General features: G+C 49.9%; 1 protein-coding gene across 3 annotated transcripts in view; it reads right to left on the bottom strand.

Annotated features, from left to right (window-relative positions):
- The window catches only part of ttc33 (tetratricopeptide repeat domain 33), a 165,354-nt gene that overhangs the window by 35,282 nt on the left and 114,538 nt on the right, over positions 1-15,534 (bottom strand). The gene's annotated exons all lie outside the window — the stretch shown is intronic.

Genomic DNA, 15,534 nt, shown 5'->3' with positions numbered 1-15,534 from the left:
AACCACTAACACTACTAACAATAACCAGCCCCAGGACAGTGACATCGTAGCACAGAGAATTCGACCCAACACAATTGTCACTAAGCAAAAGGAAAAATACCTGTCATATTGGGCAGAAACAACAAAAACCCAAAGCAAACTCAATTGCTACTTGGCCCTAAACAGACAATACAACATGGCTGATTACCTGACCATGGTAAAGGATAGCAAACTGAGAAAAACCTTGACAAGATAGAGACTTAGTGAACATAGCCTGGCGATCGAAAAAGGCAGACACAGGCAGACCCGGCTGCCAAGAGAGGACAGGATATGCTCTCACTGCAGTCAGGGAGTGGTGGAGACAGAGATGCACTTCCTCACAGCTTGTGGAAAATATCAGGGCATCAGGGAGAATTTCTACCAAAAATTCTCACAAATATGCCCTGAATTCAGAAATTTGAATGACGACCAAAAACTCCCATACCTACTAGGGGAAGAGAGAAACTGTGTAACACTAGCAGCACACTATGTTACAGCTTGCCATAAACAGAGGGACAACCAGTAAACCTAAGAAAAGAGTATATACAAATTATACGAATGTATATTTATACACTCAGGGATATATCTGTTTATACACTGTATGAATAGATCTGCGTTTATGTGTTCAACCATAAATGTATTTCGATGCTTTGGCAACATAAGATGTACCTTATCATGCCAATAAAGCGATTTGAATTGAATTGAATTGAATGTGCATATTAAAGGAAGTTCGAGAAGAGATAGCAGAGGCAGTATTAAATATAATGTAAATGTAAAAAATCATTAGAAAAGGGAATAGTGCCAGAGGACAGCTAATGTGATTCCTATATATAAATAGGGAGATAGAAGAAGTTCAGGTAAGTATAACCCAATTAGCTTAACCTGGGAGGCAGGAAAGATCATGGAATCTTTACTCAAAGATGTAATAGAAAAACTGAATAAATAATAAAGTGTAGTCAGCACGGATTTCAAAAGGTCATGCTGGGCCAACCTTATTGTATTCTGTGAAGAAGCAACAGAAATGTGATAGACGTAATATATCTAGATTTCCTAAAGGCCTGCAATAAGGTACTGCATGGTAGACCTACGACTAAGGTCAGAACACGTGGAGTCAGGGGACAAGTAGCAGAATGGAGAGCGAGCTGGCTACAGAACAGGAAACAGAGGGTAGGGGTTCAAGGTAGTTCCTCAAACTGGCAAAGGGTGGGACGTGGTGTTCCACAAGGATTGGTGCTGGGACCACTGTTGTTCACCATTTACATAAACCATTTGGACTCGGGAATCGGAAGTACAATTTCAAAATTTGCGGACGAGACCAAGTTGGGGGGGTGTAGTTAATACAGAGGACTGTGACAAAATACAGGAGGACATTAATAAACTTAAAAAATGTGCGTGAGGTGGTACATTTTGGTCAGAAAATAAGTGTGTGAATGGGGTGGAGGAGCAGGGGTCTGGGGGTACAGAGACACAAATCATTCAAAGTAGCGACGCAGGTTAATAAGGCCATAAAAAAACAGACAGAGCACTGGGGTTCATTTCTAGTGGGATAGAATTGAAAAGCAGAGAAGTTAAGTTAAGCTCTCCATATTATAAAAAGGATACAGAGGCACTGGAGAAGTTGCACAAAAGATTTACTGGAATGATACCAGCTCTGAGAGGTGACACTAATCAGGAAAGATTGAACAGGCTGGGGCTCTTTTCTGTAGAAAAGAGAATGGCATGTTGGTCTTTATTGAAGGGGGTTGGAGTATAAGAGTAAGGAAGTCTTACTACAATTGTCCAGGGCCTTGGTGAGACCACACCTGCAGTACTGGGCACAGTTCTGGTCTCAATGTTCGCCAGTTCTGACGAAAGGTCTTCGACCTGAAACGTTAACTCTGTTTCTCTCTCCACGGATGCTGCCTGGCCTGCTGAGTGTTTCCAGTGTTTTCTGTTGTTATTACAGTTTTGGTCTCCTTATCTAAGGAAGGATATACTTGCCTTGGAGGCGGTGCAACGAAGGTTCACTCGATTGATTCCTGGGATGAGAGGGCTGTCCTATGAGGAGAGATTGTGTAGAATGGGCCGATACTCTCTGGAGTTTAGAAGAATGAGATGGGATCTCATTGAAACATACAAGATTCTGAGGGGGATTGACAGGATAGATGCTGAGAGGCTGTTTCCCCTGGCTGGAGAGTCTAGAACTAGGGGGCATAGTCTCAGGATAAGGGCTCGGCCATTTAAGACTGAGATGAGGAGGAATTTCTTCACTCAGAGGGCGGTGAATCTTTGGAATTCTCTGCCCCAGAGGGCTGTGGAGGCTCAGTCATTGAGTATATTCAAGGCTCAGATAGATAGATTTTTGGACTCTAGGGGAATCGAGGGAGATGGAGATCGGGTGGGAAATTGGATTTGAGGTCGATGATCAGCCATGATCTTATTGAATGGCGGAGCAGGCTCGAGGGGCCGAATGGCCGACTCCTGCTCTTATTTCTTACATTCTTAATCATGTTATGATTTTCTAAGTGCTCTGTTACCACTTCCTTAACAATGGATTCTAACATTTTCCCAACAACTGATGTCAGGCTAACTGGCCTGTAGTTCCCTGTTTTCTCCCTCCCTCCTTTCTTGAATAGCGGGGTTACATTTGTTACCTTCCAATCCGTTCTAGAATCTGGGGAATTTTAGAAGATCAAAACCAATGCATGAAGACTGAGGGGTGACCTGATAGAGGACTAAGATTGTGAAAGGGTGTGACAGGGTAGACGTAGAGAAGATTTTCCAACTGCGTGGGAGACTAGAACTAGAAGCCATCAATATAAGATAGTCACTAATAAATCCAATAGGGAATTCAGGAGAAACTTCTTTACCCAGAGAGTGGTGAGAATGTGGAACTCACGGCCACAGGGAGTGGTTGAAGCGAATAGTATCGATGCATTTAAGGGGGAGCTGGATAAGCACATGCGGGAGAAAGAAATAAAAGGATATGCTGATGGGGTGAGATGAAGAGGTGTGGGAGGAGGCTCGTGTGGAGCATAAACACCGGCACGGACCAGCTGAACCAAATGGCCTGTTTCTGTGCAGTAAATGCTGTGTAATACTGTGTAGTGTGATCAGGAGAGAGCGCGAGGGATTATAGTGTGTGCGAAATGGGACAGTGGGTGTGTGTGATCAGGAGAGAGTGCGAGGGATGATAGTGTGTGTGAAATGGGACAGTGGGTGTGTGTGATCAGGAGAGAGCGCGAGGGATTATAGTGTGTGAGAAATGGGACAGTGGGTGTGTGTGATCAGAAGCGCGAGGAATTATAGTGTGTGTGAAATGGGACAGTGGGTTTGTGTGATCAGGAGAGAGTGCGAGGGATTATAGTGTGTGTGAAATGGGACAGTGGGTGTGTGTGATCAGGAGAGAGCGCGAGGGATTATAGTGTGTGTGAAATGGGACAGTGGGTGTGTGTGATCAGGAGAGAGCGCGAGGGATTATAGTGTGTGTGAAATGGGACAGTGGGTGTGTGTGATCAGGAGAGAGTGCGAGGGATTATAGTGTGTGTGAAATGGGACAGTGGGTGTGTGTGATCAGGAGAGAGCGCGAGGGATTATAGTGTGTGTGAAATGGGACAGTGGGTGTGTGTGATCAGGGGAGAGCGCGAGGGATTATAGTGTGTGTGAAATGGGACAGTGGGTGTGTGTGATCAGGAGAGAGTGCGAGGGATTATAGTGTGTGTGAAATGGGACAGTGGGTGTGTGTGATCAGGAGAGAGCGCGAGGGATTATAGTGTGTGTGAAATGGGACAGTGGGTGTGTGTGATCAGGAGAGAGTGCGAGGGATAATAGTGTGTGTGAAATGGGACAGTGGGTGTGTGTGATCAGGAGAGAGTGCGAGGGATTATAGTGTGTGTGAAATGGGACAGTGGGTGTGTGTGATCAGGAGAGAGCGCGAGGGATTATAGTGTGTGTGAAATGGGACAGTGGGTGTGTGTGATCAGGAGAGAGCGCGAGGGATTATAGTGTGTGTGAAATGGGACAGTGGGTGTGTGTGATCAGGAGCGCGAGGGATTATAGTGTGTGTGAAATGGGACAGTGGGTGTGTGTGATCAGGAGAGAGCGCGAGGGATTATAGTGTGTGTGAAATGGGACAGTGGGTGTGTGTGATCAGGAGAGAGTGCGAGGGATTATAGTGTGTGTGAAATGGGACAGTGGGTTTGTGTGATCAGGAGAGAGTGCGAGGGATTATAGTGTGTGTGAAATGGGACAGTGGGTGTGTGTGATCAGGAGAGAGTGCGAGGGGCTATAGTGTGTGTGAAATGGGACAGTGGGTGTGTGTGATCAGGAGAGAGCGCGAGGGATTATAGTGTGTGTGAAATGGGACAGTGGGTGTGTGTGATCAGGGGAGAGCGCGAGGGATTATAGTGTGTGTGAAATGGGACAGTGGGTGTGTGTGATCAGGAGAGAGTGCGAGGGATTATAGTGTGGGTGAAATGGGACAGTGGGTGTGTGTGATCAGGGGAGAGCGCGAGGGATTATAGTGTGTGTGAAATGGGACAGTGGGTGTGTGTGATCAGGAGAGAGTGCGAGGGATTATAGTGTGGGTGAAATGGGACAGTGGGTGTGTGTGATCAGGAGCGCGAGGGATTATAGTGTGTGTGAAATGGGACAGTGGGTGTGTGTGATCAGGAGAGAGTGCGAGGGATTATAGTGTGGGTGAAATGGGACAGTGGGTGTGTGTGATCAGGAGCGCGAGGGATTATAGTGTGTGTGAAATGGGACAGTGGGTGTGTGTGATCAGGAGAGAGTGCGAGGGATTATAGTGTGTGTGAAATGGGACAGTGGGTGTGTGTGATCAGGAGAGAGCACGAGGGATTATAGTGTGTGTGAAATGGGACAGTGGGTGTGTGTGATCAGGAGAGAGTGCGAGGGGCTATAGTGTGTGTGAAATGGGACAGTGGGTGTGTGTGATCAGGAGAGAGCGCGAGGGACTTTAGTGTGTGTGAAATGGGACAGTGGGTGTGTGTGATCAGGAGAGAGTGCGAGGGATTATAGTGTGTGTGAAATGGGACAGTGGGTGTGTGTGATCAGGAGAGAGCGCGAGGGATTATAGTGTGTGAGAAATGGGACAGTGGGTTTGTGTGATCAGAAGCGCGAGGAATTATAGTGTGTGTGAAATGGGACAGTGGGTTTGTGTGATCAGAAGAGAGTGCGAGGGATTATAGTGTGTGTGAAATGGGACAGTGGGTTTGTGTGATCAGGAGAGAGCGCGAGGGATTATAGTGTGTGTGAAATGGGACAGTGGGTGTGTGTGATCAGGAGAGAGCGCGAGGGATTATAGTGTGTGTGAAATGGGACAGTGGGTTTGTGTGATCAGGAGAGAGTGCGAGGGATTATAGTGTGTGTGAAATGGGACAGTGGGTGTGTGAGATCAGGAGAGAGCGCGAGGGATTATAGTGTGTGTGAAATGGGACAGTGGGTGTGTGTGATCAGGAGAGAGTGCGAGGGATTATAGTGTGTGTGAAATGGGACAGTGGGTGTGTGTGATCAGGAGAGAGTGCGAGGGATTATAGTGTGTGTGAAATGGGACAGTGGGTGTGTGTGATCAGGAGAGAGTGCGAGGGATTATAGTGTGTGTGAAATGGGACAGTGGGTGTGTGTGATCAGGAGAGAGCGCGAGGGATTATAGTGTGTGTGAAATGGGACAGTGGGTGTGTGTGATCAGGAGAGAGTGCGAGGGATTATAGTGTGTGTGAAATGGGACAGTGGGTGTGTGTGATCAGGAGAGAGCGCGAGGGATTATAGTGTGTGTGAAATGGGACAGTGGGTGTGTGTGATCAGGAGAGAGCGTGAGGGATTATAGTGTGTGTGAAATGGGACAGTGGGTTTGTGTGATCAGGAGAGAGTGCGAGGGATTATAGTGTGTGTGAAATGGGACAGTGGGTGTGTGTGATCAGGAGAGAGCGCGAGGGATTATAGTGTGTGTGAAATGGGACAGTGGGTGTGTGTGATCAGGAGAGAGTGCGAGGGATTATAGTGTGTGTGAAATGGGACAGTGGGTGTGTGTGATCAGGAGAGAGTGCGAGGGATTATAGTGTGTGTGAAATGGGACAGTGGGTGTGTGAGATCAGGAGAGAGTGCGAGGGATTATAGTGTGTGTGAAATGGGACAGTGGGTGTGTGTGATCAGGAGAGAGCGCGAGGAATTATAGTGTGTGTGAAATGGGACAGTGGGTTTGTGTGATCAGGAGAGAGCGCGAGGGATTATAGTGTGTGTGAAATGGGACAGTGGGTGTGTGTGATCAGGAGAGAGCGCGAGGGATTATAGTGTGTGTGAAATGGGACAGTGGGTGTGTGTGATCAGGAGAGAGCGCGAGGGATTATAGTGTGTGAGAAATGGGACAGTGGGTTTGTGTGATCAGAAGCGCGAGGAATTATAGTGTGTGTGAAATGGGACAGTGGGTTTGTGTGATCAGAAGAGAGTGCGAGGGATTATAGTGCGTGTGAAATGGGACAGTGGGTGTGTGTGATCAGGAGAGAGCGCGAGGGATTATAGTGTGTGTGAAATGGGACAGTGGGTGTGTGTGATCAGGAGAGAGTGCGAGGGATTATAGTGTGTGTGAAATGGGACAGTGGGTGTGTGTGATCAGGGGAGAGCGCGAGGGATTATAGTGTGTGTGAAATGGGACAGTGGGTGTGTGTGATCAGGAGAGAGCGCGAGGGATTATAGTGTGTGTGAAATGGGACAGTGGGTGTGTGTGATCAGGGGAGAGCGCGAGGGATTATAGTGTGTGTGAAATGGGACAGTGGGTGTGTGTGATCAGGAGAGAGTGCGAGGGATTACAGTGTGTGTGAAATGGGACAGTGGGTGTGTGTGATCAGGAGAGAGCGCGAGGGATTATAGTGTGTGTGAAATGGGACAGTGGGTGTGTGTGATCAGGAGAGAGCGCGAGGGATTATAGTGTGTGTGAAATGGGACAGTGGGTGTGTGTGATCAGGAGCGCGAGGGATTATAGTGTGTGTGAAATGGGACAGTGGGTGTGTGTGATCAGGAGAGAGTGCGAGGGATTATAGTGTGTGTGAAATGGGACAGTGGGTGTGTGTGATCAGGAGAGAGCGCGAGGGATTATAGTGTGTGTGAAATGGGACAGTGGGTTTGTGTGAACAGGAGAGAGCGCGAGGGATTATAGTGTGTGTGAAATGGGACAGTGGGTGTGTGTGATCAGGAGAGAGTGCGAGGGATTATAGTGTGGGTGAAATGGGACAGTGGGTGTGTGTGATCAGGAGCGCGAGGGATTATAGTGTGTGTGAAATGGGACAGTGGGTGTGTGTGATCAGGAGAGAGTGCGAGGGATTATAGTGTGGGTGAAATGGGACAGTGGGTGTGTGTGATCAGGAGCGCGAGGGATTATAGTGTGTGTGAAATGGGACAGTGGGTGTGTGTGATCAGGAGAGAGTGCGAGGGATTATAGTGTGTGTGAAATGGGACAGTGGGTGTGTGTGATCAGGAGAGAGCACGAGGGATTATAGTGTGTGTGAAATGGGACAGTGGGTGTGTGTGATCAGGAGAGAGTGCGAGGGGCTATAGTGTGTGTGAAATGGGACAGTGGGTGTGTGTGATCAGGAGAGAGCGCGAGGGACTTTAGTGTGTGTGAAATGGGACAGTGGGTGTGTGTGATCAGGAGAGAGTGCGAGGGATTATAGTGTGTGTGAAATGGGACAGTGGGTGTGTGTGATCAGGAGAGAGCGCGAGGGATTATAGTGTGTGAGAAATGGGACAGTGGGTTTGTGTGATCAGAAGCGCGAGGAATTATAGTGTGTGTGAAATGGGACAGTGGGTTTGTGTGATCAGAAGAGAGTGCGAGGGATTATAGTGTGTGTGAAATGGGACAGTGGGTTTGTGTGATCAGGAGAGAGCGCGAGGGATTATAGTGTGTGTGAATGGGACAGTGGGTGTGTGTGATCAGGAGAGAGCGCGAGGGATTATAGTGTGTGTGAAATGGGACAGTGGGTTTGTGTGATCAGGAGAGAGTGCGAGGGATTATAGTGTGTGTGAAATGGGACAGTGGGTGTGTGAGATCAGGAGAGAGCGCGAGGGATTATAGTGTGTGTGAAATGGGACAGTGGGTGTGTGTGATCAGGAGAGAGTGCGAGGGATTATAGTGTGTGTGAAATGGGACAGTGGGTGTGTGTGATCAGGAGAGAGTGCGAGGGATTATAGTGTGTGTGAAATGGGACAGTGGGTGTGTGTGATCAGGAGAGAGTGCGAGGGATTATAGTGTGTGTGAAATGGGACAGTGGGTGTGTGTGATCAGGAGAGAGCGCGAGGGATTATAGTGTGTGTGAAATGGGACAGTGGGTGTGTGTGATCAGGAGAGAGCGCGAGGGATTATAGTGTGTGTGAAATGGGACAGTGGGTGTGTGTGATCAGGAGAGAGCGCGAGGGATTATAGTGTGTGTGAAATGGGACAGTGGGTGTGTGTGATCAGGAGAGAGCGTGAGGGATTATAGTGTGTGTGAAATGGGACAGTGGGTTTGTGTGATCAGGAGAGAGTGCGAGGGATTATAGTGTGTGTGAAATGGGACAGTGGGTGTGTGTGATCAGGAGAGAGCGCGAGGGATTATAGTGTGTGTGAAATGGGACAGTGGGTGTGTGTGATCAGGAGAGAGCGCGAGGGATTATAGTGTGTGTGAAATGGGACAGTGGGTGTGTGTGATCAGGAGAGAGTGCGAGGGATTATAGTGTGTGTGAAATGGGACAGTGGGTGTGTGTGATCAGGAGAGAGCGTGAGAGATTATAGTGTGTGTGAAAGGGGACAGTGGGTGTGTGTGATCAGGAGAGAGTGCGAGGGATTATAGTGTGTGTGAAATGGGACAGTGGGTGTGTGAGATCAGGAGAGAGTGCGAGGGATTATAGTGTGTGTGAAATGGGACAGTGGGTGTGTGTGATCAGGAGAGAGCGCGAGGAATTATAGTGTGTGTGAAATGGGACAGTGGGTTTGTGTGATCAGGAGAGAGCGCGAGGGATTATAGTGTGTGTGAAATGGGACAGTGGGTGTGTGTGATCAGGAGAGAGCGCGAGGGATTATAGTGTGTGTGAAATGGGACAGTGGGTGTGTGTGATCAGGAGAGAGCGCGAGGGATTATACTGTGTGTGAAATGGGACAGTGGGTGTGTGTGATCAGGAGAGAGCGCGAGGGATTATAGTGTGTGTGAAATGGGACAGTGGGTGTGTGTGATCAGGAGAGAGCGCGAGGGATTATAGTGTGTGTGAAATGGGACAGTGGGTGTGTGTGATCAGGAGGAGAGTGCGAGGGATTATAGTGTGTGTGAAATGGGACAGTGGGTGTGTGAGATCAGGAGAGAGTGCGAGGGATTATAGTGTGTGTGAAATGGGACAGTGGGTGTGTGTGATCAGGAGAGAGTGCGAGGGATTATAGTGTGTGTGAAATGGGACAGTGGGTGCGTGTGATCAGGAGAGAGAGCGAGGGATTATAGTGTGTGTGAAATGGGACAGTGGGTGTGTGTGATCAGGAGAGAGCGCGAGGGATTATAGTGTGTGTGAAATGGGACAGTGGGTTTGTGTGATCAGGAGAGAGTGCGAGGGATTATAGTGTGTGTGAAATGGGACAGTGGGTGTGTGTGATCAGGAGAGAGTGCGAGGGATTATAGTGTGTGTGAAATGGGACAGTGGGTGTGTGTGATCAGGAGAGAGCGCGAGGGATTATAGTGTGTGTGAAATGGGACAGTGGGTGTGTGTGATCAGGAGTGCGAGGGATTATAGTGTGTGTGAAATGGGACAGTGGGTGTGTGTGATCAGGAGAGAGTGCGAGGGATTAAAGTGTGTGTGAAATGGGACAGTGGGTTTGTGTGATCAGGAGCGCGAGGGATTATAGTGTGTGTGAAATGGGACAGTGGGTTTGTGTGATCAGGAGAGAGCGCGAGGGATTATAGTGTGTGTGAAATGGGACAGTGGGTGTGTGTGATCAGGAGAGAGCGCGAGGGATTATAGTGTGTGTGAAATGGGACAGTGGGTGTGTGTGATCAGGAGAGAGCGCGAGGGATTATAGTGTGTGTGAAATGGGACAGTGGGTTTGTGTGATCAGGAGAGAGTGCGAGGGATTATAGTGTGTGTGAAATGGGACAGTGGGTGTGTGTGATCAGGAGAGAGCGCGAGGGATTATAGTGTGTGTGAAATGGGACAGTGGGTGTGTGTGATCAGGAGAGAGTGCGAGGGATTATTGTGTGTGTGAAATGGGACAGTGGGTGTGTGTGATCAGGAGCGCGAGGGATTATAGTGTGTGTGAAATGGGACAGTGGGTGTGTGTGATTAGGAGAGAGCGCGAGGGATTATAGTGTGTGTGAAATGGGACAGTGGGTGTGTGTGATCAGGAGAGAGTGCGAGGGATTTTCGTGTGTGTAAAATGGGACAGTGGGTGTGTGTGATCAGGAGAGTGCGAGGGATTATAGTGTGTGTGATCAGGAGAGTGCGAGGGATTATAGTGTGTGTGAAATGGGACAGTGGGTGTGTCTGATCAGGAGCGTGAGGGATTATCGTGTGTGTGAAATGGGACAGTGGGTGTGTGTGATCAGGAGAGTGTGCGAGGGATTAAAGTGTGTGTGAAATGGGACAGTGGGTGTGTGTGATCAGGAGAGAGTGCGAGGGATTATAGTGTGTGTGAAATGGGACAGTGGGTTTGTGAGATCAGGAGAGAGTGCGAGGGATTATAGTGTGTGTGAAATGGGACAGTGGGTGTGTGTGATCAGGAGCGCGAGGGATTATAGTGTGTGTGAAATGGGACAGTGGGTGTGTGTGATCAGGAGAGAGTGCGAGGGATTATAGTGTGTGTGAAATGGGACAGTGGGTGTGTGTGATCAGGAGAGAGCGCGAGGGATTATAGTGTGTGTGAAATGGGACAGTGGGTTTGTGTGATCAGGAGCGCGAGGGATTATAGTGTGTGTGAAATGGGACAGTGGGTGTGTGTGATCAGGAGAGAGTGCGAGGGATTATAGTGTGTGTGATCAGGAGAGAGCGCGAGGGATTATAGTGTGTGTGAAATGGGACAGTGGGTGTGTGTGATCAAAAGAGAGCGCGAGAGATTATAGTGTGTGTGAAATGGGACAGTGGGTGTGTGTGATCAGGAGCGCGAGGGATTATAGTGTGTGTGAAATGGGACAGTGGGTGTGTGTGATCAGGAGCGCGAGGGATTATAGTGTGTGTGAAATGGGACAGTGGGTTTGTGTGACCAGGAGAGAGTGCGAGGGATTATAGTGTGTGTGAAATGGGACAGTGGGTTTGTGTGATCAGGAGAGAGCGCCAGGGATTATAGTGTGTGTGAAATGGGACAGTGGGTTTGTGTGATCAGGAGAGAGTGCGAGGGATTATAGTGTGTGTGAAATGGGACAGTGGGTGTGTGTGATCAGGAGAGAGCGCGAGGGATTATAGTGTGTGTGAAATGGGACAGTGGGTGTGTGTGATCAGGAGAGAGTGCGAGGGATTATAGTGGGTGTGAAATGGGACAGTGGGTTTGTGTGATCAGGAGCGCGAGGGATTATAGTGTGTGTGAAATGGTACAGTGGGTGTGTGTGATCAGGAGAGAGCGCGAGGGATTATAATGTGTGTGAAATGGGACAGTGGGTGTGTGTGATCAGGAGAGAGCGCGAGGGATTATAGTGTGTGTGAAATGGGACAGTGGGTGTGTGTGATCAGGAGAGAGCGCGAGGGGCTATAGTGTGTGTGAAATGGGACAGTGGGTGTGTGTGATCAGGAGAGAGCGCGAGGGATTCTAGTGTGTGTGAAATGGGACAGTGGGTGTGTGTGATCAGGAGAGAGCGCGAGGGATTATCGTGTGTGTGAAATGGGACAGTGGGTGTGTGTGATCAGGAGAGAGCGCGAGGGATTATAGTGTGTGTGAAATGGGACAGTGGGTGTGTGTGATCAGGAGAGAGTGCGAGGGATTATAGTGTGTGTGAAACGGGACAGTGGGTGTGTGTGATCAGGAGAGAGTGCGAGGGATTATAGTGTGTGTGAAATGGGACAGTGGGTGTGTGTGATCAGGAGAGAGTGTGAGGGATTATAGTGTGTGTGAAATGGGACAGTGGGTGTGTGTGATCAGGAGAGAGTGCGAGGGATTATAGTGTGTGTGAAATGGGACAGTGGGTGTGTGTGATCAGGAGAGAGTGCGAGGGATTATAGTGTGTGTGAAATGGGACAGTGGGTTTGTGTGATCAGGAGCGCGAGGGATTATAGTGTGTGTGAAATGGGACAGTGGGTGTGTGTGATCAGGAGAGAGCGCGAGGGATTATAGTGTGTGTGAAATGGGACAGTGGGTGTGTGTGATCAGGAGAGAGTGCGAGGGATTATAGTGTGTGTGAAATGGGACAGTGGGTGTGTGTGATCAGGAGAGAGTGCGAGAGATTATAGTGTGTGTGAAATGGGACAGTGGGTGTGTGTGATCAGGAGAGAGTGCGAGGGATTATAGTGTGTGTGAAATGGGACAGTGGGTGTGTGTGATCAGGAGAGAGTGCGAGGGATTATAGTGTGTGTGAAATGGGACAGTGGGTGTGTGTGATCAGGAGAGAGTGCGAGGGATTATAGTGTGTGTGAAATGGGACAGTGGGTGTGTGTGATCAGGAGAGAGTGCGAGGGATTATAGTGTGTGTGAAATGGGACAGTGGGTGTGTGTGATCAGGAGAGAGTGCGAGGGATTATAGTGTGTGTGAAATGGGACAGTGGGTTTGTGTGATCAGGAGCGCGAGGGATTATAGTGTGTGTGAAATGGGACAGTGGGTGTGTGTGATCAGGAGCGCGAGGGATTATAGTGTGTGTGAAATGGGACAGTGGGTGTGTGTGATCAGGAGAGAGCGCGAGGGATTATAGTGTGTGTGAAATGGGACAGTGGGTGTGTGTGATCAGGAGAGAGCGCGAGGGATTATAGTGTGTGTGAAATGGGACAGTGGGTGTGTGTGATCAGGAGAGAGTGCGAGAGATTATAGTGTGTGTGAAATGGGACAGTGGGTGTGTGTGATCAGGAGAGAGTGCGAGAGATTATAGTGTGTGTGAAATGGGACAGTGGGTGTGTGTGATCAGGAGAGAGTGCGAGGGATTATAGTGTGTGTGAAATGGGACAGTGGGTGTGTGTGATCAGGAGAGAGTGCGAGGGATTATAGTGTGTGTGAAATGGGACAGTGGGTGTGTGTGATCAGGAGAGAGTGCGAGGGATTATAGTGTGTGTGAAATGGGACAGTGGGTGTGTGTGATCAGGAGAGAGTGCGAGAGATTATAGTGTGTGTGAAATGGGACAGTGGGTTTGTGTGATCAGGAGCGCGAGGGATTATAGTGTGTGTGAAATGGGACAGTGGGTGTGTGTGATCAGGAGAGAGTGTGAGGGATTATAGTGTGTGTGAAATGGGACAGTGGGTGTGTGTGATCAGGAGAGAGTGCGAGGGATTATAGTGTGTGTGAAATGGGACAGTGGGTGTGTGTGATCAGGAGAGAGTGCGAGGGATTATAGTGTGTGTGAAATGGGACAGTGGGTGTGTGTGATCAGGAGAGAGCGCGAGGGATTATAGTGTGTGTGAAATGGGACAGTGGGTGTGTGATCAGGAGAGAGTGCGAGGGATTATAGTGTGTGTGAAATGGGACAGTGGGTGTGTGTGATCAGGAGAGAGTGCGAGGGATTATAGTGTGTGTGAAATGGGACAGTGGGTGTGTGTGATCAGGAGAGAGCGCGAGGGATTATAGTGTGTGTGAAATGGGACAGTGGGTGTGTGTGATCAGGAGAGAGCGCGAGGGATTATAGTGTGTGTGAAATGGGACAGTGGGTGTGTGTGATCAGGAGAGAGCTCCAGGGGCTGTAGTTAAAAATGTTAGGAGTTGAAAATCAGACAGGTGCGTCTGTTGCCCGTCTGAAAGCCTGGTTTTCAGCCATTATCGTCTATCTAACTGCAGCTCTCATTCTGCAGTCCTGCTGGAAAATCACATTTAGCTCCAGACTCCATCCCTGTGATGTGGCTTGGCCCAGTTTGGAGGCTGTATACAGAATGGCAGCAGCGGCAAATGGAGAACAGCTGAAAAAATGCCTTTGTTTAAAACTTGATGAGGGTGAAAATTCTTCTCAGTTTATTATTGCTCTTCCTGCTGGCGACCACATCGCTGACCTCCTTCTGCCCTCTCAGGGTCACATAAAAGATCCCGTGGCACTATTTCGAAGAAGAGCAGGGGAGTTATCCCCGGTGTCCTGGGCCAATATTTATCACAAACCAACATCATAAATAAACAGATTATCTGGTCATTTGCACATTGCTGTTTGTGGGAGCTTGCTGTGCACAAACTGGCTGCCGCGTTTCCCACATTACAACAGTGACTGCAGTTCAAAAATACTTCATTGGTTGTAAAGCGCTTTGGGACGTCCTGAGGGTGTGAAAGACGCTGGAGAAACGCAAGTTCTTTCTTTTTTGCTTCTGAGGTGTGAGCTCGGGCCTGTCCATTCCCTGTGAGGTGTGAGCTCGGGCCTGTCCATTCCCTGTGAGGTGTGAGCTCGGGCCTGTCCATTCCCTGTGAGGTGTGAGCTCGGGCCTGTCCATTCCCCCTGTGAGGTGTGAGCTCGGGCCTGTCCATTCCCTGTGAGGTGTGAGCTCGGGCCTGTCCATTCCCCCTGTGAGGTGAGAGCTCGGGCCTGTCCATTCCCCCTGTGAGGTGTGAGCTCGGGCCTGTCCATTCCGTGAGGTGTGAGCTCGGGCCTGTCCATTCCCTGTGAGGTGTGAGCTCGGGCCTGTCCATTCCCAATGTGAGGTGTGAGCTCGGGCCTGTCCATTCCCTGTGAGGTGTGAGCTCGGGCCTGTCCATTCCCTGTTTGGTGTGAGCTCGGGCCTGTCCATTCCCTGTGAGGTGTGAGCTCGGGCCTGTCCATTCCCTGTGAGGTGTGAGCTCGGGCCTGTCCATTCCCTGTGAGGTGTGAGCTCGGGCCTGTCCATTCCCTGTGAGGTGTGAGCTCGGGCCTGTCCATTCCCCCTGTGAGGTTTGAGCTCAGGCCTGCCCATTCCCCGTGAGGTGTGAGCTCGGGCCTGTCCATTCCCTGTGAGGTGTGAGCTCGGGCCTGTCCATTCCCTGTGAGGTGTGAGCTCGGGCCTGTCCATTCCCTGTGAGGTGTGAGCTCGGGCCTGTCCATTCCCTGTGAGGTGTGAGCTCGGGCCTGTCCATTCCCTGTGAGGTGTGAGCTCGGGCCTGTCCATTCCCTGTGAGGTGTGAGCTCGGGCCTGTCCATTCCCCCTGTGAGGTTTGAGCTCAGGCCTGCCCATTCCCCGTGAGGTGTGAGCTCGGGCCTGTCCATTCCCTGTGAGGTGTGAGCTCGGGCCTGTCCATTCCCTGTGAGGTGTGAGCTCGGGCCTGTCCATTCCCTGTGAGGTGTGAGCTTGGGCCTGTCCATTCCCTGTGAGGTGTGTGCTCGGGCCTGTCCATTCCCTGTGAGGTGTGAGCTCGGGCCTGTCTTTTCCCCCTGTGAGGTGTGAGCTCGGGCCTGTCCATTCCCTGTGAGGTGTGAGCTCGGGCCTGTCC

This window comes from Somniosus microcephalus, chromosome 1 (assembly GCF_052327205.1).
Source record: "Somniosus microcephalus isolate GS21.2 chromosome 1, FLI_Smic_1.0, whole genome shotgun sequence".
NCBI lineage: Eukaryota > Metazoa > Chordata > Chondrichthyes > Squaliformes > Somniosidae > Somniosus > Somniosus microcephalus.
The sequence above is the reverse complement of the archived record's forward strand: the minus strand, read 5'-3'. Positions and strand labels throughout refer to the sequence as shown.